The sequence below is a fragment of the Equus caballus genome, unplaced genomic scaffold (genome assembly GCF_041296265.1).
Source record: "Equus caballus isolate H_3958 breed thoroughbred unplaced genomic scaffold, TB-T2T haplotype2-0000613, whole genome shotgun sequence".
In the NCBI taxonomy this organism is placed as follows: Eukaryota; Metazoa; Chordata; class Mammalia; order Perissodactyla; family Equidae; genus Equus; species Equus caballus.
The window spans coordinates 865-21,262 of record NW_027221945.1 but is presented as its reverse complement, the minus strand read 5'-3'; the positions used below and the strand labels follow the sequence as shown (position 1 = coordinate 21,262).

At 69.9% G+C, this 20,398-nt stretch overlaps 5 non-coding genes across 5 annotated transcripts; all 5 read left to right on the top strand.

Annotated features, from left to right (window-relative positions):
• Window positions 1-1,076: 1,076 nt before the first annotated feature.
• On the top strand, window positions 1,077-1,195 carry LOC138922216 (5S ribosomal RNA). Its single transcript, XR_011435281.1, has one exon. It is a non-coding gene; the product is annotated as a 5S ribosomal RNA (ribosomal RNA).
• Window positions 1,196-5,287: 4,092 nt separating this feature from the next.
• Window positions 5,288-5,406, top strand: LOC138922215 (5S ribosomal RNA). The gene has a single exon (XR_011435280.1). It is a non-coding gene; the product is annotated as a 5S ribosomal RNA (ribosomal RNA).
• Window positions 5,407-9,480: 4,074 nt separating this feature from the next.
• On the top strand, window positions 9,481-9,599 carry LOC138922214 (5S ribosomal RNA). Its single transcript, XR_011435279.1, has one exon. It is a non-coding gene; the product is annotated as a 5S ribosomal RNA (ribosomal RNA).
• A 4,071-nt stretch (window positions 9,600-13,670) lies between these two features.
• On the top strand, window positions 13,671-13,789 carry LOC138922213 (5S ribosomal RNA). The gene has a single exon (XR_011435278.1). It is a non-coding gene; the product is annotated as a 5S ribosomal RNA (ribosomal RNA).
• A 4,070-nt stretch (window positions 13,790-17,859) lies between these two features.
• LOC138922211 (5S ribosomal RNA) lies at window positions 17,860-17,978 on the top strand. The gene has a single exon (XR_011435276.1). It is a non-coding gene; the product is annotated as a 5S ribosomal RNA (ribosomal RNA).
• The last annotated feature ends 2,420 nt before the right edge of the window (window positions 17,979-20,398 follow it).

Genomic DNA, 20,398 nt, shown 5'->3' with positions numbered 1-20,398 from the left:
CGCAGACAGAGCGCGCCAGCGAGCTCCGGTGCCTGTCTGTGGTTCCTGGGCGATGGCGGGGGCAGCGATGCCGGGAGCCCGGGACTCCTGAGAGCCTGTCTGCGCGGCCTAGGGCCCCAGGGGTGATCGCCAGCCCCGGGGCCCCTGCCTCCTGGCCCGGGCCCAGCTCCAGCACCACCGCCCTCCTGGGGGGGAAGCGAGCTCTTGGGCAGAGCCTCTCTGGGTCAGGGTGGGTGTCCTGTCTAGGTCCGTGTCTTGGATCCTCTCCGTGTCGCCGTTTCTCTGTTTCTCCGTGTCTCTGTCTCTGTCTCTGTCTCTGGGTCTCTGGGCTGGCGCCAGCAGGAGCTGTCCAGGGTCCCCGCGAGGGGCGGGTTGGGGGCGGGGTGCCGGTCTCCTGGGCGGCGCTGGCGGGGGGAAGGGTGGCCGCCCCGCCTCCCCCGCGCCCTCAGGGGCAGCGCGGCGGGCTTCCGCTGACGCCCTCTGGTCGCGCCGGTGGCTCCGCCTGGGTTTGGGCAAGTCGGGGCCCGGCCGGCGCCGCAGAGGTCAGGGCTCCCGCTGGGAGGCCCCTCGGGCCGGAGGGGACTCAGAGGAGCACGGGCCCGGCGGCCCGACGCCCCGACGCCTCGGGCCAAGTGCCCCGCGCCCCCCACCTCCCAGCAGCCGCATCTCCTGCGACCCATCGCCGGATCCGAGCGGCCAGGGCGGCCTGGAGTGTTCCCGGGCCGCGAGGGGAGAGCGCCCAGCCAGGCGCCCCGCCCCCATCCCCCGCCCCCACCACCCCTCGTTTCCCACCGCCGCCCGCCCCGCCCCGCCTCCTCGCACCCCGGGCTGCTCCAGGCCTCCGCGCCCTGGGAGGGCAGCAGGGCGGGGCAGCGCAGGGTTTGGCTGGCCCGCTGGCCGCGCCCCGAGGCGGCCGCGGCGGGAGGCAGCAGCGGGAGGAAGGCGGCAGGCCGAGCGCGGGCGCAGGGGGCGCCGGCGGCGGCGGGTGCGCGTCACAGAGGCCTGGGCGCGCGCCGCGAGCCGCGGGCCGGGCGACGCGGCGCGGCTTCTTAGGGGCGCCGGCGGCAGGCGCCAGCGTCTACGGCCATACCACCCTGAACGCGCCCGATCTCGTCTGATCTCGGAAGCTAAGCAGGGTCGGGCCTGGTTAGTACTTGGATGGGAGACCGCCTGGGAATACCGGGTGCTGTAGGCTTTTGCCTCCCTCGCCTTTTGCCGCCTCCGGCCTCCGTCCTCCGCGGACGCCCCCCACCCCTCCAGCCAGCCCTCCCCCACCCCCCCCCGCCACCCTCCGCACCGCGGGCCCGCCGGCGCCGCCCATGGGCAGGGCCCAACCCCTCCCCGCCACAGCCCAACCCTTCCAGCTCGCGGCCCCACCCGAACCCAGGGCCAATCGGGGCCAGCCCGGCGGGACCGGGACCGGGACCGGGACTGGGACCCCGACGCCGCACACGGCGCCCGCCGGCTCCCTCTGGCCTCGGCCTCTTCCCACCCGCTCGGCTCCCGCTCCGGTGACACCCCAGCCCTTCCCTCGGCGCCCCGCCCCCCGCCGCCCCAGCCGCCGGGTAGAGTCGTCCTGTCAGGTGGAACGGATTCCACGGCGGTGCCGGGAGGCCCAAACGGGTCCCCAAAGCGACCAGCCCCGCCCACCGAGGAAAGACACCTGGTCAGGCTTTTCCAGACACCGCCCGCTTCTCCAAGGACAGGGCGGACTGGGTTAGAGAGGCGCGTCTCGGGCACCTCACCCAAGACGGGATGGGCTTCTGCCTTTGCTGGCGTCTGTGCCGCTGCAGGTCATCTTCTAAAACCTGGTACCCCGCTCGCTTGTCCTTGAGAGGCTCATTCACAATCAACACTCCTTTCCCGACCTAAGTTTGTCCCTGTCAGTTTGTCTCGCTTTTCCTTCCAGAAGCCCCCTTCCCGGGGTGGGGGGGAGGGGGGGAGGTGGTGGGGGGGTAGGGGGGGTGGGGTGGGTCTGAGTTTCAAGCTCCACCTGACTGGGATCCCATTCTGCTTTCGCCTTCGGGCGGTCCTGCCTCGCTTGGAAACGCTGCTACGTTGCTCCTGGTGGATGAGCTTGCGTTCGTTTTGAGTTTGAGAACGCTGGATGCAAAGATGAGGAGTCTTGATGGCTGAGGCTTTTGGTGTCCCCTCACTCGGGGGCCTCCCTCTCTTCCCGCCTCCCCCCGCCTCCCCACCCACCCCCCTCACACCCGACCCCTACCACCCCAGGGCCCCGGCCGGGCCCCGCCCCTCCAGGCCGCATCTGTCAGAGGGAGTTGAAAAGCCTCCTGACAGGACACGTCCTCCCTCAGCAGCCAGCCCTTCCTGGCTCCCTGGCTTCAGCTTTCCGTTCGCGTGGCTCGGGCAGCCTTTCGCATCTTCTTTGCACCTGCCTGTGTTTGCAACAGAGGACCGTGGCCAAGGGATCCAGGAAACCGGGAGGAGAGCTGGCTTCCGGGGAGGCGAATGGGAAGGACAGGGAGGCAGAGAGGGAGCCTTGCCTCAGAGAACGGACTTTGAACCCCCGAAGGGAAAAGTCCTCCAGATAAACCACGTCTTCCCCACCGAATCCAAGAGCCATACTCGCTCGCTGTGGAAAAATGGGGACATCCCGGTCAAAGCAGGACGAGAGAGGACCCAAAGCTCCCTCCTCTCCCCGTTCAGCCATCGTCGTCCTGGGAGGGAGTCTCTCCGCGGTTCGCTTCTCCTGCCGCCCCGTTTCCCCCTCCTGCCAACCCAGCGCCTCTATCGCCTGCTCCTCGCTTCCTCGGCTGCGGGCTGCGGGCTGCGGGCTGCGGGCTGCGGGCTGCGGGATGGGGGGGGAGGGGCGGTGCGCGTCGCTCCCTGCCAGCTCGTGCCCGGGGTGGTTCTGACGGGTCCCCGGATCTGATCTCCGAGGAGCACCTTCTGCGGGGAGAAGCGGGGACTGCGTCCCTGTCAGTTTCCCGGAGCGCGGGACCGGAGCCTTGCCCCGAAACGCAGGCTCGGGAGACCGAAGTCCTGAGCTGAAACCCAAGGGCCGCCGTCTCCCGCGAGTGACGTGCCCCTCCCTGAGCTGCGCTTTCCTCATCTGGTGCGAGGGGGTCCTGGAGTTCGTGCCTCCTTGCGGGGGCGAGTGCTGGTGAGAACGCAAGCGGGAAACACGGAGCGGACCGCTCAGCACGGAGCGCGGCCTCGGTGGGGGCCCGGGCCTCGGCCGCCGTCCTTCCCCCACGAGCCTACTTCTTGCCGCCGAGGCTCATCCAGCACCCAGGGATCGATCGCCTGGCTGCTTCCGGCCAGACACTCTCCTAGGTGCTGGCCACCCAGCAGCCGAGAACGCGGGTGCCAATCTCGGCCTCCGGGGCGTTCGCCTCCTCGCCTCTGGGGCCGCAAGACCAGCGGTGTGCCTACGCATGCCGGCGAGAGGTGGCAGAACCTGACGAGGACACGTGCCGTGGAAAATGGAGAGCTTGGCGCCCCGGAGGGCCTCGTCGGACGTCTGTGGATGGCCGTCGCTCTCTTTGCCGAAGCCCGCCCCCTGCCCGTCTTCTCTCCGTCCCAGGGTCCCCTTTCCAGTGGGACGCAAGAAGGCCCACAGGGCCCAAACGCTGGAGACGGGCAGCGCACACAGCGCGCCCTGGGTCCCGGGGGGTGCGGCGGGAAAGCCTTGCGGCACAGAACCCTGAAGCCCAGAGGTCTCGAGACAGGGAGAGCCGGGACGTCGGCAGGCACCGACGGGCCTTCGGACGCGACTCTTCCTCCCCGTCGTCACACCGTGCTGCTCCCTCCCTCCGTCCTGGGCGCGAGCGCGCTCTTGGGAAAACGGAGGCGCCTTCGTCGGTGACCTAGCGGGCGGGAGATCCCGGGCAACGTCCCCAGCGGCACTTGAGCAGAACGGGGACGCTGCGGTCGGTCGTCGGGGAGGGGGCTTCTACATGTCTGGTAGATGGAGCTGCTTTCTCGTGCCAAGTTCTCTGGGCCCTGACTTTTCTGCCTGCTCCTTCTATCACCTCAGTAAGGTCGGGGGTGCCCGGCAGAAAGAGGAAAAGAGCCAGAGTGAAGAAGCGGAGAGAAAGGAACACGCAAACCCGGACGCGCACACACACAGGCACACAGACACACAGGCGCGCGCCGCGCCGCGCACACACACACACACACACACACACACGCCTACACACCCACTCGCACAACACGCACACGCACACGCACACGCACACGCAAGCGCAGACAGAGCGCGCCAGCGAGCTCCGGTGCCTGTCTGTGGTTCCTGGGCGATGGCGGGGCAGCGATGCCGGGAGCCCGGGACTCCTGAGAGCCTGTCTGCGCGGCCTAGGGCCCCAGGGGTGATCGCCAGCCCCGGGGCCCCTGCCTCCTGGCCCGGGCCCAGCTCCAGCACCACCGCCCTCCTGGGGGGGAAGCGAGCTCTTGGGCAGAGCCTCTCTGGGTCAGGGTGGGTGTCTGTCTAGGTCCGTGTCTTGGATCCTCTCCGTGTCGCCGTTTCTCTGTTTCTCCGTGTCTCTGTCTCTGTCTCTGTCTCTGGGTCTCTGGGCTGGCGCCAGCAGGAGCTGTCCAGGGTCCCCCGCGAGGGGGGGGGTTGGGGGGGGGGTGCCGGTCTCCTGGGCGGCGCTGGCGGGGGGAAGGGTGGCCGCCCCGCCTCCCCGCGCCCTCAGGGCAGCGCGGCGGGCTTCCGCTGACGCCCTCTGGTCGCGCCGGTGGCTCCGCCTGGGTTTGGGCAAGTCGGGGCCCGGCCGGCGCCGCAGAGGTCAGGGCTCCCGCTGGGAGGCCCCCTCGGGCCGGAGGGGACTCAGAGGAGCACGGGCCCGGCGGCCCGACGCCCCGACGCCTCGGGCCAAGTGCCCCCGCGCCCCCCCACCTCCCAGCAGCCGCATCTCCTGCGACCCATCGCCGGATCCGAGCGGCCAGGGCGGCCTGGAGTGTTCCCGGGCCGCGAGGGGAGAGCGCCCAGCCAGGCGCCCCGCCCCCATCCCCGCCCCCCACCACCCCTCGTTTCCCACCGCCGCCCGCCCCGCCCCGCCTCCTCGCACCCCGGGCTGCTCCAGGCCTCCGCGCCCTGGGAGGGCAGCAGGGCGGGGCAGCGCAGGGTTTGGCTGGCCCGCTGGCCGCGCCCGAGGCGGCCGCGGCGGGAGGCAGCAGCGGGAGGAAGGCGGCAGGCCGAGCCGCGGGCGCAGGGGGCGCCGGCGGCGGGCGGGTGCGCGTCACAGGAGGCCTGGGCGCGCAGCGCGAGCCGCGGGCCCGGGCGACGCGGCGCGGCTTCTTAGGGGCGCCGGCGGCAGGCGCCAGCGTCTACGGCCATACCACCCTGAACGCGCCCGATCTCGTCTGATCTCGGAAGCTAAGCAGGGTCGGGCCTGGTTAGTACTTGGATGGGAGACCGCCTGGGAATACCGGGTGCTGTAGGCTTTTGCCTCCCTCGCCTTTTGCCGCCTCCGGCCTCCGTCCTCCGCGGACGCCCCCCACCCCTCCAGCCAGCCCTCCCCCACCCCCCCCGCCACCCTCCGCACCGCGGGCCCGCCGGCGCCGCCCCATGGGCAGGGCCCAACCCCTCCCCGCCACAGCCCAACCCTTCCAGCTCGCGGCCCCACCCGAACCCAGGGCCAATCGGGGCCAGCCCGGCGGGACCGGGACCGGGACCGGGACCGGGACCCCGACGCCGCACACGCCGCCCGCCGGCTCCCTCTGGCCTCGGCCTCTTCCCACCCGCTCGGCTCCCGCTCCGGTGACACCCCAGCCCTTCCCTCGGCGCCCCGCCCCCCGCCGCCCCAGCCGCCGGGTAGAGTCGTCCTGTCAGTGGAACGGATTCCACGGCGGGTGCCGGGAGGCCCAAACGGGTCCCAAAGCGACCAGCCCCGCCCACCGAGGAAAGACACCTGGTCAGGCTTTTCCAGACACCGCCCGCTTCTCCAAGGACAGGGCGGACTGGGTTAGAGAGGCGCGTCTCGGGCACCTCACCCAAGACGGGATGGCTTCTGCCTTTGCTGGCGTCTGTGCCGCTGCAGGTCATCTTCTAAAACCTGGTACCCCCGCTCGCTTGTCCTTGAGAGGCTCATTCACAATCAACACTCCTTTCCCGACCTAAGTTTGTCCCTGTCAGTTTGTCTCGCTTTTCCTTCCAGAAGCCCCCTTCCCGGGGTGGCGGGGAGGGGGGGAGGTGGTGGGGGGTAGGGGGGTGGGTGGGTCTGAGTTTCAAGCTCCACCTGACTAGGATCCCATTCTGCTTTCGCCTTCGGGCGGTCCTGCCTCGCTTGGAAACGCTGCTACGTTGCTCCTGGTGGATGAGCTTGCGTTCGTTTTGAGTTTGAGAACGCTGGATGCAAAGATGAGGAGTCTTGATGGCTGAGGCTTTTGGTGTCCCCTCACTCGGGGGCCTCCCTCTCTTCCCGCCTCCCCCCGCCTCCCCACCCACCCCCTCACACCCGACCCCTACCACCCCAGGGCCCCGGCCGGGCCCCGCCCCTCCAGGCCGCATCTGTCAGAGGGAGTTGAAAAGCCTCCTGACAGGACACGTCCTCCCTCAGCAGCCAGCCCTTCCTGGCTCCCTGGCTTCAGCTTTCCGTTCGCGTGGCTCGGGCAGCCTTTCGCATCTTCTTTGCACCTGCCTGTGTTTGCAACAGAGGACCGTGGCCAAGGGATCCAGGAAACCGGGAGGAGAGCTGGCTTCCGGGGAGGCGAATGGGAAGGACAGGGAGGCAGAGAGGGAGCCTTGCCTCAGAGAACGGACTTTGAACCCCCGAAGGGAAAAGTCCTCCAGATAAACCACGTCTTCCCCACCGAATCCAAGAGCCATACTCGCTCGCTGTGGAAAAATGGGGACATCCCGGTCAAAGCAGGACGAGAGAGGACCCAAAGCTCCCTCCTCTCCCCGTTCAGCCATCGTCGTCCTGGGAGGGAGTCTCTCCGCGGTTCGCTTCTCCTGCCGGCCCCGTTTCCCCTCCTGCCAACCCAGCGCCTCTATCGCCTGCTCCTCGCTTCCTCGGGCTGCGGGCTGCGGGCTGCGGGCTGCGGGCTGCGGGCCGCGGGCTGCGGGATGGGGGGGCAGGGGCGGTGCGCGTCGCTCCCTGCCAGCTCGTGCCCGGGGTGGTTCTGACGGGTCCCCGGATCTGATCTCCGAGGAGCACCTTCTGCGGGGAGAAGCGGGACTGCGTCCCTGTCAGTTTCCCGGAGCGCGGGACCGGAGCCTTGCCCCGAAACGCAGGCTCGGGAGACCGAAGTCCTGAGCTGAAACCCAAGGGCCGCCGTCTCCCGCGAGTGACGTGCCCTCCCTGAGCTGCGCTTTCCTCATCTGGTGCGAGGGGGTCCTGGAGTTCGTGCCTCCTTGCGGGGGCGAGTGCTGGTGAGAACGCAAGCGGGAAACACGGAGCGGACCGCTCAGCACGGAGCGCGGCCTCGGTGGGGGCCCGGGCCTCGGCCGCCGTCCTTCCCCACGAGCCTACTTCTTGCCGCCAAGGCTCATCCAGCACCCAGGGATCGATCGCCTGGCTGCTTCCGGCCAGACACTCTCCTAGGTGCTGGCCACCCAGCAGCCGAGAACGCGGGTGCCAATCTCGGCCTCCGGGGCGTTCGCCTCCTCGCCTCTGGGGCCGCAAGACCAGCGGTGTGCCTACGCATGCCGGCGAGAGGTGGCAGAACCTGACGAGGACACGTGCCGTGGAAAATGGAGAGCTTGGCGCCCCGGAGGGCCTCGTCGGACGTCTGTGGATGGCCGTCGCTCTCTTTGCCGAAGCCCGCCCCCTGCCCGTCTTCTCTCCGTCCCAGGGTCCCCTTTCCAGTGGGACGCAAGAAGGCCCACAGGGCCCAAACGCTGGAGATGGGCAGCGCACACAGCGCGCCCTGGGTCCCGGGGGCTGCGGCGGGAAAGCCTTGCGGCACAGAACCCTGAAGCCCAGAGGTCTCGAGACAGGGAGAGCCGGGACGTCGGCAGGCACCGACGGGCCTTCGGACGCGACTCTTCCTCCCCGTCGTCACACCGTGCTGCTCCTCCCTCCGTCCTGGGCGCGAGCGCGCTCTTGGGAAAACGGAGGCGCCTTCGTCGGTGACCTAGCGGGCGGGAGATCCCGGGCAACGTCCCCAGCGGCACTTGAGCAGAACGGGGACGCTGCGGTCGGTCGTCGGGGAGGGGCTTCTACATGTCTGGTAGATGGAGCTGCTTTCTCGTGCCAAGTTCTCTGGGCCCTGACTTTTCTGCCTGCTCCTTCTATCACCTCAGTAAGGTCGGGGGTGCCCGGCAGAAAGAGGAAAAGAGCCAGAGTGAAGAAGCGGAGAGAAAGGAACACGCAAACCCGGACGCGCACACACACAGGCACACAGACACACAGGCGCGCGCGCGCGCGCACACACACACACACACACACACGCCTACACACCCACTCGCACAACACGCACACGCACACGCACACGCACACGCAAGCGCAGACAGAGCGCGCCAGCGAGCTCCGGTGCCTGTCTGTGGTTCCTGGGCGATGGCGGGGCAGCGATGCCGGGAGCCCGGGACTCCTGAGAGCCTGTCTGCGCGGCCTAGGGCCCCAGGGGTGATCGCCAGCCCCGGGGCCCCTGCCTCCTGGCCCGGGCCCAGCTCCAGCACCACCGCCCTCCTGGGGGGGAAGCGAGCTCTTGGGCAGAGCCTCTCTGGGTCAGGGTGGGTGTCTGTCTAGGTCCGTGTCTTGGATCCTCTCCGTGTCGCCGTTTCTCTGTTTCTCCGTGTCTCTGTCTCTGTCTCTGTCTCTGGGTCTCTGGGCTGGCGCCAGCAGGAGCTGTCCAGGGTCCCCGCGAGGGGCGGGTTGGGGGCGGGGTGCCGGTCTCCTGGGCGGCGCTGGCGGGAGGAAGGGTGGCCGCCCCGCCTCCCCGCGCCCTCAGGGGCAGCGCGGCGGGCTTCCGCTGACGCCCTCTGGTCGCGCCGGTGGCTCCGCCTGGGTTTGGGCAAGTCGGGGCCCGGCCGGCGCCGCAGAGGTCAGGGCTCCCGCTGGGAGGCCCCTCGGGCCGGAGGGGACTCAGAGGAGCACGGGCCCGGCGGCCCGACGCCCCGACGCCTCGGGCCAAGTGCCCCGCGCCCCCCACCTCCCAGCAGCCGCATCTCCTGCGACCCATCGCCGGATCCGAGCGGCCAGGGCGGCCTGGAGTGTTCCCGGGCCGCGAGGGGAGAGCGCCCAGCCAGGCGCCCCGCCCCCATCCCCGCCCCCACCACCCCTCGTTTCCCACCGCCGCCCGCCCCGCCCCGCCTCCTCGCACCCCGGGCTGCTCCAGGCCTCCGCGCCCTGGGAGGGCAGCAGGGCGGGGCAGCGCAGGGTTTGGCTGGCCCGCTGGCCGCGCCCGAGGCGGCCGCGGCGGGAGGCAGCAGCGGGAGGAAGGCGGCAGGCCGAGCGCGGGCGCAGGGGGCGCCGGCGGCGGCGGGTGCGCGTCACAGAGGCCTAGGCGCGCGCGCGAGCCGCGGGCCGGGCGACGCGGCGCGGCTTCTTAGGGGCGCCGGCGGCAGGCGCCAGCGTCTACGGCCATACCACCCTGAACGCGCCCGATCTCGTCTGATCTCGGAAGCTAAGCAGGGTCGGGCCTGGTTAGTACTTGGATGGGAGACCGCCTGGGAATACCGGGTGCTGTAGGCTTTTGCCTCCCTCGCCTTTTGCCGCCTCCGGCCTCCGTCCTCCGCGGACGCCCCCCACCCCTCCAGCCAGCCCTCCCCCACCCCCCCCCGCCACCCTCCGCACCGCGGGCCCGCCGGCGCCGCCCATGGGCAGGGCCCAACCCCTCCCCGCCACAGCCCAACCCTTCCAGCTCGCGGCCCCACCCGAACCCAGGGCCAATCGGGGCCAGCCCGGCGGGACCGGGACCGGGACCGGGACCGGGACCCCGACGCCGCACACGCCGCCCGCCGGCTCCCTCTGGCCTCGGCCTCTTCCCACCCGCTCGGCTCCCGCTCCGGTGACACCCCAGCCCTTCCCTCGGCGCCCCGCCCCCGCCGCCCCAGCCGCCGGGTAGAGTCGTCCTGTCAGGTGGAACGGATTCCACGGCGGTGCCGGGAGGCCCAAACGGGTCCCAAAGCGACCAGCCCCGCCCACCGAGGAAAGACACCTGGTCAGGCTTTTCCAGACACCGCCCGCTTCTCCAAGGACAGGGCGGACTGGGTTAGAGAGGCGCGTCTCGGGCACCTCACCCAAGACGGGATGGCTTCTGCCTTTGCTGGCGTCTGTGCCGCTGCAGGTCATCTTCTAAAACCTGGTACCCGCTCGCTTGTCCTTGAGAGGCTCATTCACAATCAACACTCCTTTCCCGACCTAAGTTTGTCCCTGTCAGTTTGTCTCGCTTTTCCTTCCAGAAGCCCCCTTCCCGGGGTGGGGGGGAGGGGGGGAGGTGGTGGGGGGTAGGGGGGTGGGTGGGTCTGAGTTTCAAGCTCCACCTGACTAGGATCCCATTCTGCTTTCGCCTTCGGGCGGTCCTGCCTCGCTTGGAAACGCTGCTACGTTGCTCCTGGTGGATGAGCTTGCGTTCGTTTTGAGTTTGAGAACGCTGGATGCAAAGATGAGGAGTCTTGATGGCTGAGGCTTTTGGTGTCCCCTCACTCGGGGGCCTCCCTCTCTTCCCGCCTCCCCCCGCCTCCCCACCCACCCCCTCACACCCGACCCCTACCACCCCAGGGCCCCGGCCGGGCCCCGCCCCTCCAGGCCGCATCTGTCAGAGGGAGTTGAAAAGCCTCCTGACAGGACACGTCCTCCCTCAGCAGCCAGCCCTTCCTGGCTCCCTGGCTTCAGCTTTCCGTTCGCGTGGCTCGGGCAGCCTTTCGCATCTTCTTTGCACCTGCCTGTGTTTGCAACAGAGGACCGTGGCCAAGGGATCCAGGAAACCGGGAGGAGAGCTGGCTTCCGGGGAGGCGAATGGGAAGGACAGGGAGGCAGAGAGGGAGCCTTGCCTCAGAGAACGGACTTTGAACCCCCGAAGGGAAAAGTCCTCCAGATAAACCACGTCTTCCCCACCGAATCCAAGAGCCATACTCGCTCGCTGTGGAAAAATGGGGACATCCCGGTCAAAGCAGGACGAGAGAGGACCCAAAGCTCCCTCCTCTCCCCGTTCAGCCATCGTCGTCCTGGGAGGGAGTCTCTCCGCGGTTCGCTTCTCCTGCCGGCCCCGTTTCCCCTCCTGCCAACCCAGCGCCTCTATCGCCTGCTCCTCGCTTCCTCGGGCTGCGGGCTGCGGGCTGCGGGCTGCGGGCTGCGGGCCGCGGGCTGCGGGATGGGGGGGCAGGGGCGGTGCGCGTCGCTCCCTGCCAGCTCGTGCCCGGGGTGGTTCTGACGGGTCCCCGGATCTGATCTCCGAGGAGCACCTTCTGCGGGGAGAAGCGGGACTGCGTCCCTGTCAGTTTCCCGGAGCGCGGGACCGGAGCCTTGCCCCGAAACGCAGGCTCGGGAGACCGAAGTCCTGAGCTGAAACCCAAGGGCCGCCGTCTCCCGCGAGTGACGTGCCCTCCCTGAGCTGCGCTTTCCTCATCTGGTGCGAGGGGGTCCTGGAGTTCGTGCCTCCTTGCGGGGGCGAGTGCTGGTGAGAACGCAAGCGGGAAACACGGAGCGGACCGCTCAGCACGGAGCGCGGCCTCGGTGGGGGCCCGGGCCTCGGCCGCCGTCCTTCCCCACGAGCCTACTTCTTGCCGCCAAGGCTCATCCAGCACCCAGGGATCGATCGCCTGGCTGCTTCCGGCCAGACACTCTCCTAGGTGCTGGCCACCCAGCAGCCGAGAACGCGGGTGCCAATCTCGGCCTCCGGGGCGTTCGCCTCCTCGCCTCTGGGGCCGCAAGACCAGCGGTGTGCCTACGCATGCCGGCGAGAGGTGGCAGAACCTGACGAGGACACGTGCCGTGGAAAATGGAGAGCTTGGCGCCCCGGAGGGCCTCGTCGGACGTCTGTGGATGGCCGTCGCTCTCTTTGCCGAAGCCCGCCCCCTGCCCGTCTTCTCTCCGTCCCAGGGTCCCCTTTCCAGTGGGACGCAAGAAGGCCCACAGGGCCCAAACGCTGGAGATGGGCAGCGCACACAGCGCGCCCTGGGTCCCGGGGGCTGCGGCGGGAAAGCCTTGCGGCACAGAACCCTGAAGCCCAGAGGTCTCGAGACAGGGAGAGCCGGGACGTCGGCAGGCACCGACGGGCCTTCGGACGCGACTCTTCCTCCCCGTCGTCACACCGTGCTGCTCCTCCCTCCGTCCTGGGCGCGAGCGCGCTCTTGGGAAAACGGAGGCGCCTTCGTCGGTGACCTAGCGGGCGGGAGATCCCGGGCAACGTCCCCAGCGGCACTTGAGCAGAACGGGGACGCTGCGGTCGGTCGTCGGGGAGGGGCTTCTACATGTCTGGTAGATGGAGCTGCTTTCTCGTGCCAAGTTCTCTGGGCCCTGACTTTTCTGCCTGCTCCTTCTATCACCTCAGTAAGGTCGGGGGTGCCCGGCAGAAAGAGGAAAAGAGCCAGAGTGAAGAAGCGGAGAGAAAGGAACACGCAAACCCGGACGCGCACACACACAGGCACACAGACACACAGGCGCGCGCGCGCGCGCACACACACACACACACACACACGCCTACACACCCACTCGCACAACACGCACACGCACACGCACACGCACACGCAAGCGCAGACAGAGCGCGCCAGCGAGCTCCGGTGCCTGTCTGTGGTTCCTGGGCGATGGCGGGGCAGCGATGCCGGGAGCCCGGGACTCCTGAGAGCCTGTCTGCGCGGCCTAGGGCCCCAGGGGTGATCGCCAGCCCCGGGGCCCCTGCCTCCTGGCCCGGGCCCAGCTCCAGCACCACCGCCCTCCTGGGGGGGAAGCGAGCTCTTGGGCAGAGCCTCTCTGGGTCAGGGTGGGTGTCTGTCTAGGTCCGTGTCTTGGATCCTCTCCGTGTCGCCGTTTCTCTGTTTCTCCGTGTCTCTGTCTCTGTCTCTGTCTCTGGGTCTCTGGGCTGGCGCCAGCAGGAGCTGTCCAGGGTCCCCGCGAGGGGCGGGTTGGGGGCGGGGTGCCGGTCTCCTGGGCGGCGCTGGCGGGAGGAAGGGTGGCCGCCCCGCCTCCCCGCGCCCTCAGGGGCAGCGCGGCGGGCTTCCGCTGACGCCCTCTGGTCGCGCCGGTGGCTCCGCCTGGGTTTGGGCAAGTCGGGGCCCGGCCGGCGCCGCAGAGGTCAGGGCTCCCGCTGGGAGGCCCCTCGGGCCGGAGGGGACTCAGAGGAGCACGGGCCCGGCGGCCCGACGCCCCGACGCCTCGGGCCAAGTGCCCCGCGCCCCCCACCTCCCAGCAGCCGCATCTCCTGCGACCCATCGCCGGATCCGAGCGGCCAGGGCGGCCTGGAGTGTTCCCGGGCCGCGAGGGGAGAGCGCCCAGCCAGGCGCCCCGCCCCCATCCCCGCCCCCACCACCCCTCGTTTCCCACCGCCGCCCGCCCCGCCCCGCCTCCTCGCACCCCGGGCTGCTCCAGGCCTCCGCGCCCTGGGAGGGCAGCAGGGCGGGGCAGCGCAGGGTTTGGCTGGCCCGCTGGCCGCGCCCGAGGCGGCCGCGGCGGGAGGCAGCAGCGGGAGGAAGGCGGCAGGCCGAGCGCGGGCGCAGGGGGCGCCGGCGGCGGCGGGTGCGCGTCACAGAGGCCTGGGCGCGCGCGCGAGCCGCGGGCCGGGCGACGCGGCGCGGCTTCTTAGGGGCGCCGGCGGCAGGCGCCAGCGTCTACGGCCATACCACCCTGAACGCGCCCGATCTCGTCTGATCTCGGAAGCTAAGCAGGGTCGGGCCTGGTTAGTACTTGGATGGGAGACCGCCTGGGAATACCGGGTGCTGTAGGCTTTTGCCTCCCTCGCCTTTTGCCGCCTCCGGCCTCCGTCCTCCGCGGACGCCCCCCACCCCTCCAGCCAGCCCTCCCCCACCCCCCCCCGCCACCCTCCGCACCGCGGGCCCGCCGGCGCCGCCCATGGGCAGGGCCCAACCCCTCCCCGCCACAGCCCAACCCTTCCAGCTCGCGGCCCCACCCGAACCCAGGGCCAATCGGGGCCAGCCCGGCGGGACCGGGACCGGGACCGGGACTGGGACCCCGACGCCGCACACGCCGCCCGCCGGCTCCCTCTGGCCTCGGCCTCTTCCCACCCGCTCGGCTCCCGCTCCGGTGACACCCCAGCCCTTCCCTCGGCGCCCCGCCCCCGCCGCCCCAGCCGCCGGGTAGAGTCGTCCTGTCAGGTGGAACGGATTCCACGGCGGTGCCGGGAGGCCCAAACGGGTCCCAAAGCGACCAGCCCCGCCCACCGAGGAAAGACACCTGGTCAGGCTTTTCCAGACACCGCCCGCTTCTCCAAGGACAGGGCGGACTGGGTTAGAGAGGCGCGTCTCGGGCACCTCACCCAAGACGGGATGGCTTCTGCCTTTGCTGGCGTCTGTGCCGCTGCAGGTCATCTTCTAAAACCTGGTACCCGCTCGCTTGTCCTTGAGAGGCTCATTCACAATCAACACTCCTTTCCCGACCTAAGTTTGTCCCTGTCAGTTTGTCTCGCTTTTCCTTCCAGAAGCCCCCTTCCCGGGGTGGGGGGGGGGGGGGGGTGGGGGGGGGGGGGTTGGGGGGTGGGTGGGTCTGAGTTTCAAGCTCCACCTGACTGGGATCCCATTCTGCTTTCGCCTTCGGGCGGTCCTGCCTCGCTTGGAAACGCTGCTACGTTGCTCCTGGTGGATGAGCTTGCGTTCGTTTTGAGTTTGAGAACGCTGGATGCAAAGATGAGGAGTCTTGATGGCTGAGGCTTTTGGTGTCCCCTCACTCGGGGGCCTCCCTCTCTTCCCGCCTCCCCCCGCCTCCCCACCCACCCCCTCACACCCGACCCCTACCACCCCAGGGCCCCGGCCGGGCCCCGCCCCTCCAGGCCGCATCTGTCAGAGGGAGTTGAAAAGCCTCCTGACAGGACACGTCCTCCCTCAGCAGCCAGCCCTTCCTGGCTCCCTGGCTTCAGCTTTCCGTTCGCGTGGCTCGGGCAGCCTTTCGCATCTTCTTTGCACCTGCCTGTGTTTGCAACAGAGGACCGTGGCCAAGGGATCCAGGAAACCGGGAGGAGAGCTGGCTTCCGGGGAGGCGAATGGGAAGGACAGGGAGGCAGAGAGGGAGCCTTGCCTCAGAGAACGGACTTTGAACCCCCGAAGGGAAAAGTCCTCCAGATAAACCACGTCTTCCCCACCGAATCCAAGAGCCATACTCGCTCGCTGTGGAAAAATGGGGACATCCCGGTCAAAGCAGGACGAGAGAGGACCCAAAGCTCCCTCCTCTCCCCGTTCAGCCATCGTCGTCCTGGGAGGGAGTCTCTCCGCGGTTCGCTTCTCCTGCCGGCCCCGTTTCCCCTCCTGCCAACCCAGCGCCTCTATCGCCTGCTCCTCGCTTCCTCGGGCTGCGGGCTGCGGGCTGCGGGCTGCGGGCTGCGGGCTGCGGGATGGGGGGGGAGGGGCGGTGCGCGTCGCTCCCTGCCAGCTCGTGCCCGGGGTGGTTCTGACGGGTCCCCGGATCTGATCTCCGAGGAGCACCTTCTGCGGGGAGAAGCGGGACTGCGTCCCTGTCAGTTTCCCGGAGCGCGGGACCGGAGCCTTGCCCCGAAACGCAGGCTCGGGAGACCGAAGTCCTGAGCTGAAACCCAAGGGCCGCCGTCTCCCGCGAGTGACGTGCCCTCCCTGAGCTGCGCTTTCCTCATCTGGTGCGAGGGGGTCCTGGAGTTCGTGCCTCCTTGCGGGGGCGAGTGCTGGTGAGAACGCAAGCGGGAAACACGGAGCGGACCGCTCAGCACGGAGCGCGGCCTCGGTGGGGGCCCGGGCCTCGGCCGCCGTCCTTCCCCACGAGCCTACTTCTTGCCGCCGAGGCTCATCCAGCACCCAGGGATCGATCGCCTGGCTGCTTCCGGCCAGACACTCTCCTAGGTGCTGGCCACCCAGCAGCCGAGAACGCGGGTGCCAATCTCGGCCTCCGGGGCGTTCGCCTCCTCGCCTCTGGGGCCGCAAGACCAGCGGTGTGCCTACGCATGCCGGCGAGAGGTGGCAGAACCTGACGAGGACACGTGCCGTGGAAAATGGAGAGCTTGGCGCCCCGGAGGGCCTCGTCGGACGTCTGTGGATGGCCGTCGCTCTCTTTGCCGAAGCCCGCCCCCTGCCCGTCTTCTCTCCGTCCCAGGGTCCCCTTTCCAGTGGGACGCAAGAAGGCCCACAGGGCCCAAACGCTGGAGACGGGCAGCGCACACAGCGCGCCCTGGGTCCCGGGGGGTGCGGCGGGAAAGCCTTGCGGCACAGAACCCTGAAGCCCAGAGGTCTCGAGACAGGGAGAGCCGGGACGTCGGCAGGCACCGACGGGCCTTCGGACGCGACTCTTCCTCCCCGTCGTCACACCGTGCTGCTCCTCCCTCCGTCCTGGGCGCGAGCGCGCTCTTGGGAAAACGGAGGCGCCTTCGTCGGTGACCTAGCGGGCGGGAGATCCCGGGCAACGTCCCCAGCGGCACTTGAGCAGAACGGGGACGCTGCGGTCGGTCGTCGGGGAGGGGCTTCTACATGTCTGGTAGATGGAGCTGCTTTCTCGTGCCAAGTTCTCTGGGCCCTGACTTTTCTGCCTGCTCCTTCTATCACCTCAGTAAGGTCGGGGGTGCCCGGCAGAAAGAGGAAAAGAGCCAGAGTGAAGAAGCGGAGAGAAAGGAACACGCAAACCCGGACGCGCACACACACAGGCACACAGACACACAGGCGCGCGCGCGCGCGCGCACACACACACACACACACACACACGCCTACACACCCACTCGCACAACACGCACACGCACACGCACACGCACACGCAAGCGCAGACAGAGCGCGCCAGCGAGCTCCGGTGCCTGTCTGTGGTTCCTGGGCGATGGCGGGGCAGCGATGCCGGGAGCCCGGGACTCCTGAGAGCCTGTCTGCGCGGCCTAGGGCCCCAGGGGTGATCGCCAGCCCCGGGGCCCCTGCCTCCTGGCCCGGGCCCAGCTCCAGCACCACCGCCCTCCTGGGGGGGAAGCGAGCTCTTGGGCAGAGCCTCTCTGGGTCAGGGTGGGTGTCTGTCTAGGTCCGTGTCTTGGATCCTCTCCGTGTCGCCGTTTCTCTGTTTCTCCGTGTCTCTGTCTCTGTCTCTGTCTCTGGGTCTCTGGGCTGGCGCCAGCAGGAGCTGTCCAGGGTCCCCGCGAGGGGCGGGTTGGGGGCGGGGTGCCGGTCTCCTGGGCGGCGCTGGCGGGAGGAAGGGTGGCCGCCCCGCCTCCCCGCGCCCTCAGGGGCAGCGCGGCGGGCTTCCGCTGACGCCCTCTGGTCGCGCCGGTGGCTCCGCCTGGGTTTGGGCAAGTCGGGGCCCGGCCGGCGCCGCAGAGGTCAGGGCTCCCGCTGGGAGGCCCCTCGGGCCGGAGGGGACTCAGAGGAGCACGGGCCCGGCGGCCCGACGCCCCGACGCCTCGGGCCAAGTGCCCCGCGCCCCCCACCTCCCAGCAGCCGCATCTCCTGCGACCCATCGCCGGATCCGAGCGGCCAGGGCGGCCTGGAGTGTTCCCGGGCCGCGAGGGGAGAGCGCCCAGCCAGGCGCCCCGCCCCCATCCCCGCCCCCACCACCCCTCGTTTCCCACCGCCGCCCGCCCCGCCCCGCCTCCTCGCACCCCGGGCTGCTCCAGGCCTCCGCGCCCTGGGAGGGCAGCAGGGCGGGGCAGCGCAGGGTTTGGCTGGCCCGCTGGCCGCGCCCGAGGCGGCCGCGGCGGGAGGCAGCAGCGGGAGGAAGGCGGCAGGCCGAGCGCGGGCGCAGGGGGCGCCGGCGGCGGCGGGTGCGCGTCACAGAGGCCTAGGCGCGCGCGCGAGCCGCGGGCCGGGCGACGCGGCGCGGCTTCTTAGGGGCGCCGGCGGCAGGCGCCAGCGTCTACGGCCATACCACCCTGAACGCGCCCGATCTCGTCTGATCTCGGAAGCTAAGCAGGGTCGGGCCTGGTTAGTACTTGGATGGGAGACCGCCTGGGAATACCGGGTGCTGTAGGCTTTTGCCTCCCTCGCCTTTTGCCGCCTCCGGCCTCCGTCCTCCGCGGACGCCCCCCACCCCTCCAGCCAGCCCTCCCCCACCCCCCCCCGCCACCCTCCGCACCGCGGGCCCGCCGGCGCCGCCCATGGGCAGGGCCCAACCCCTCCCCGCCACAGCCCAACCCTTCCAGCTCGCGGCCCCACCCGAACCCAGGGCCAATCGGGGCCAGCCCGGCGGGACCGGGACCGGGACCGGGACTGGGACCCCGACGCCGCACACGCCGCCCGCCGGCTCCCTCTGGCCTCGGCCTCTTCCCACCCGCTCGGCTCCCGCTCCGGTGACACCCCAGCCCTTCCCTCGGCGCCCCGCCCCCGCCGCCCCAGCCGCCGGGTAGAGTCGTCCTGTCAGGTGGAACGGATTCCACGGCGGTGCCGGGAGGCCCAAACGGGTCCCAAAGCGACCAGCCCCGCCCACCGAGGAAAGACACCTGGTCAGGCTTTTCCAGACACCGCCCGCTTCTCCAAGGACAGGGCGGACTGGGTTAGAGAGGCGCGTCTCGGGCACCTCACCCAAGACGGGATGGCTTCTGCCTTTGCTGGCGTCTGTGCCGCTGCAGGTCATCTTCTAAAACCTGGTACCCGCTCGCTTGTCCTTGAGAGGCTCATTCACAATCAACACTCCTTTCCCGACCTAAGTTTGTCCCTGTCAGTTTGTCTCGCTTTTCCTTCCAGAAGCCCCCTTCCCGGGGTGGGGGGGAGGGGGGGAGGTGGTGGGGGGGTAGGGGGGTGGGTGGGTCTGAGTTTCAAGCTCCACCTGACTGGGATCCCATTCTGCTTTCGCCTTCGGGCGGTCCTGCCTCGCTTGGAAACGCTGCTACGTTGCTCCTGGTGGATGAGCTTGCGTTCGTTTTGAGTTTGAGAACGCTGGATGCAAAGATGAGGAGTCTTGATGGCTGAGGCTTTTGGTGTCCCCTCACTCGGGGGCCTCCCTCTCTTCCCGCCTCCCCCCGCCTCCCCACCCACCCCCTCACACCCGACCCCTACCACCCCAGGGCCCCGGCCGGGCCCCGCCCCTCCAGGCCGCATCTGTCAGAGGGAGTTGAAAAGCCTCCTGACAGGACACGTCCTCCCTCAGCAGCCAGCCCTTCCTGGCTCCCTGGCTTCAGCTTTCCGTTCGCGTGGCTCGGGCAGCCTTTCGCATCTTCTTTGCACCTGCCTGTGTTTGCAACAGAGGACCGTGGCCAAGGGATCCAGGAAACCGGGAGGAGAGCTGGCTTCCGGGGAGGCGAATGGGAAGGACAGGGAGGCAGAGAGGGAGCCTTGCCTCAGAGAACGGACTTTGAACCCCCGAAGGGAAAAGTCCTCCAGATAAACCACGTCTTCCCCACCGAATCCAAGAGCCATACTCGCTCGCTGTGGAAAAATGGGGACATCCCGGTCAAAGCAGGACGAGAGAGGACCCAAAGCTCCCTCCTCTCCCGTTCAGCCATCGTCGTCCTGGGAGGGAGTCTCTCCGCGGTTCGCTTCTCCTGCCGGCCCCGTTTCCCCTCCTGCCAACCCAGCGCCTCTATCGCCTGCTCCTCGCTTCCTCGGGCTGCGGGCTGCGGGCTGCGGGCTGCGGGCTGCGGGCTGCGGGATGGGGGGGGAGGGGCGGTGCGCGTCGCTCCCTGCCAGCTCGTGCCCGGGGTGGTTCTGACGGGTCCCCGGATCTGATCTCCGAGGAGCACCTTCTGCGGGGAGAAGCGGGACTGCGTCCCTGTCAGTTCCCGGAGCGCGGGACCGGAGCCTTGCCCCGAAACGCAGGCTCGGGAGACCGAAGTCCTGAGCTGAAACCCAAGGGCCGCCGTCTCCCGCGAGTGACGTGCCCTCCCTGAGCTGCGCTTTCCTCATCTGGTGCGAGGGGGTCCTGGAGTTCGTGCCTCCTTGCGGGGGCGAGTGCTGGTGAGAACGCAAGCGGGAAACACGGAGCGGACCGCTCAGCACGGAGCGCGGCCTCGGTGGGGGCCCGGGCCTCGGCCGCCGTCCTTCCCCACGAGCCTACTTCTTGCCGCCGAGGCTCATCCAGCACCCAGGGATCGATCGCCTGGCTGCTTCCGGCCAGACACTCTCCTAGGTGCTGGCCACCCAGCAGCCGAGAACGCGGGGTGCCAATCTCGGCCTCCGGGGCGTTCGCCTCCTCGCCTCTGGGGCCGCAAGACCAGCGGTGTGCCTACGCATGCCGGCGAGAGGTGGCAGAACCTGACGAGGACACGTGCCGTGGAAAATGGAGAGCTTGGCGCCCCGGAGGGCCTCGTCGGACGTCTGTGGATGGCCGTCGCTCTCTTTGCCGAAGCCCGCCCCCTGCCCGTCTTCTCTCCGTCCCAGGGTCCCCTTTCCAGTGGGACGCAAGAAGGCCCACAGGGCCCAAACGCTGGAGACGGGCAGCGCACACAGCGCGCCCTG